The 3,240-nt window shown below is 52.5% G+C and overlaps 1 long non-coding RNA gene across 1 annotated transcript; it reads left to right on the plus strand.

Annotated features, from left to right (window-relative positions):
• The first annotated feature begins 531 nt into the window (after nt 1–531).
• Nucleotides 532–934, plus strand: LOC103902805. The gene is made up of 2 exons (XR_657811.1): nt 532–564; nt 824–934. It is a non-coding gene; the product is annotated as an uncharacterized LOC103902805 (long non-coding RNA).
• Nucleotides 935–3,240: the final 2,306 nt, after the last annotated feature.

Raw genomic sequence — 3,240 nt, forward strand, 5'->3', positions numbered from 1 at the left:
TCTGCTGGAGGCGAGCCGGGTCAGGGCAGCCCCAGGGACCCAAGAGCTGATAGAAGGGAAGAAGGTGGACACCCCCCCAGGCACAGACGCCGGGCACCTCCCCAACTTGCCAGAGCTCCCCCTGAGCCTTCCCTGGCCCCGCTTGCCATTTGCAGCTGCCCCCAGCACCTCCCCTGAAGCCTGTCCCGTAGCCCCAGGCCGCCCCCAATCCCTGTCGTGAAGGTGGCAAGCTGGCCCTCGAATGTCCTTGATTCTCCCTTAACATGGTTGCTGTTAGCAGCAGTGCAGGGAAGGAGCGGCGTCTCCAGAAGCCGGGGGTCTGGCCAGAGGTGATTTACAGTAGTACCGGTCGCTGCTTCTTCTTTCCTTCTCCCAGAGGCCACACTGGAATGCGGTTGTCCGTTCCTCCCCCAGGGATGCCATTGACTGCACCCGCCTCAGGCTTGTGTGGGTTGTCTCTGCCCAGCCTCGCTCTCCTCGCAGCGTTCGGGCGAAGGACAGGTGGAGCACTTACCGGCTGTGGACAAGAGCTGCCGTGTCTGAAGCTGAAGAGGCCAGAGAAAGGTAAAGAAGAAGAAATGGAAGGCCATCCGGCCGGCAGCTGCCTCCTGCTGCAGGCAAGAGAGAACTTGCCTCTCCAGGTGAAGAAGGATCCTTCTTTGTAGTCTGCAGCAGGTCAGACTGCCAACGTGCATCGCAGGATCTGTATATGTCACCAGCAGCATACGTGGGTACGGCCACATAGTGCACGAGTGAGCGAGGCTATGTGTCTAGGAAGCTTGTCATTTTGTAAGAGCTGTAAGACACCCACGTGTTCTCTTAGGTGGAGGACAGCCAAGCGACCGGAGTTACAGAAGAGGAAGGGAGGAGAGAAGGAGAAAGAAATGTCTGAACTGGCAAATTCTCCCAGCAGCACCAAGAGCGAGAGCTGCGGTGAGTCCTGGGCCCTCCCTGTCCCCCCCCGTCCCCCTGTCTTTCCCACACTGCTGTGATGGTTTTTTGCTTCCCTGTACCTCTTCTCCCTATTCTGTCCTGCTCCCTCTTCCCCTCTCCCTTTCTTTCTCCTGTTGTCCTGCTCCCTTTTTTTTTCTCTCAGCGCTTTTCTCCGGCTCCCTCTCCCTCCTTTTTTTCCATCGTCTGTCTCTGTCCTGTAGCCCATCACTCTTTTTTCCTTTTCCATCTCTTTGTCTTGCTCCCTGTCCTTGTCTCTCCTTCCCTTTGTTCTGCCTCCTGTCCTTTTTTCCTTTCTTGCTCCATCTCTCTGTCCTGCTCCCTATCCCACCCCCACCTCTCTCTCTCTGTTTCTCTGTCCTTCTCCTTGCCTTCCTCCTTATTTCTGTCTTGTTCTCTCTTTGGTTTTTTGGTTCTCTGTCACTCTGTCCGCCCCCCTGTCACTGTTTTTTCCCCCTCAATCTCTGTCCTGCTCCCTGTCACTTATTTTTTGCCTGTCTTTCACTTTGTCTTGCCTCCCTGTCCCTTTTTTCTCTCTGTATCACCTTGTCTTGCTCCCTGTCCCTGTCTTTCTCTTACAATCTGCGTCCTGCTCCTTGTCCTTCTTTTCCCCCTATCATCCCTCATCCTTCTTCCTGCCTTTCTTTTTTCTCTTTCTATCCTTCTGCCCCAATGCTTCTTTCTCCACCTCTGTCCTGCTCCCTGCCCCTTGTTTCCTCACACCATCCCCTCCCTGCCCTTGTTTCCTCTCACTGTCCCTTTGTCCTGCTTCCTGTCTTTCTTTTTTCTGTCTTTACTTCTCTGTCCTGCTGCCTGTCCAGTCGTTTCTTGCTATACCTCCCTGTCCAGCTGGCTCTCCCTTTTTTCCTCTCTCTCATCCTCTGCCCTGCTTCCTGGCCCTTTTTTCTCTTCCTCTGTCTCTGTCCTCTAGCCCATTGCTGGTTTTTTTTTTTTCCTTTTCCTTCTTGGTTTCTTTGTACAGATCTGACCCTTTCTTTATTTCTCAATCCCTTTGTCCTGTTCCCTGTCCTTTTTCTCTCTCTGTCTGTGTCCTGTGCCCTGTCACTGTCTTTGATCCTTCTTTCTTCTTCCTCTCCTCCCCCCCAATCTGTCTATCCCTCTGTCCTGCTCACTGACCCTACATTTTCTTGCTCTATCTCTCTGCAGGGCTCCTCATCCCTATTTTTCTTGATTTCTCTATCTCTCTGACCTTTTCTTTTGACCTTTCTTTCTCTCTCTGCTCCTCGGTCTTCTCCCTTGTCTTATTTTTCTCTTTCTAGTCCTCTGTCCTGCTCCCCATCACTGTATTTTTTCTTCATATCTCTGCCCCGCTCACCATCCCTCTTTCTTTCTCTGTACCTCTGTGCTGCTCCCCGTCCCTCCCTTCCTCTCTCCCTCTCTCACTCTGTCGTTATCCTTGCGTCCCTCGTTGTCTCTCCATCCCTCTGTCCTGCTCCCCATCCCTAATTTTCCTTTTCCATTTCTCTGTCCTGCTTTTGGTCCCTGTTTTTCCTCTGGCTCCATCTCCCCGTCATTCTCCCTGTTGCTCTCGCTTGCTCTCTATCCCGATGTCCTGCTCCCCATCCCTGTTTTTCTCTGTATCCCATTTTCTTGCTCCCTGTCCTCCACTTGTTTTCTGTATCCCTCTCTCCTTCCTCCTGTCCTTCCTTCCCCCTGCGCCCCTGCTCTGGCCTGCTGCTTGTCACTGTTTTTTCTTTCTCCTGCTCTCTGTCCAAGCTGTGTCACTCTCCTTCTCTCTCTGTCCCTCTGTCCTTCCTCCAACCTGTATTTCCCTCTCTCTATCCCTCTGCCCCTAATGCTTCTTCCTCCACCTCTTGGTCCTGTTCCCTGCCGCTTTTTTCCTCGCTGTCCATCTGTCCTCCTTCCTGTCCCTGGTTATTCTGCCTTTATCGCTCTGTCCCACTGCCTGTCTCATTGTTTCTAGTTATATCCTCCTGTCCAGCCAGCTGTCCCTTTTTTCCTTTCTCTCTTCCCTACTCTGACCCTGCTTTTTCTTCCTTTGTCTCTGTCCAGCAGCCCCTCAGCAGTTTTTTTTTCCCTTCTCTATCTTTTTGTTTTAATCTGCATCTGTCCCTCCCCCTGATCCCCAGTCCCTCTGTCCTGTTCCTTGCCCTGCTTTTGGTCTCTTCGTGTCCTGCACTATATCCCCATCTTTCTCTCTGTCTCCCTCCTTACTTTTCCCTCCTCCTTTTCACCTGCATCCCTTTGTCCTGTTGCTCATCAGTATTTTTTCCTCGCATTCCTCTGTCCTGCTCCCTGTCCCTTACT

The sequence above is a fragment of the Aptenodytes forsteri genome, unplaced genomic scaffold, assembly GCF_000699145.1.
Source record: "Aptenodytes forsteri isolate BGI_AS27 unplaced genomic scaffold, ASM69914v1 Scaffold267, whole genome shotgun sequence".
NCBI classification, from domain to species: Eukaryota; Metazoa; Chordata; class Aves; order Sphenisciformes; family Spheniscidae; genus Aptenodytes; species Aptenodytes forsteri.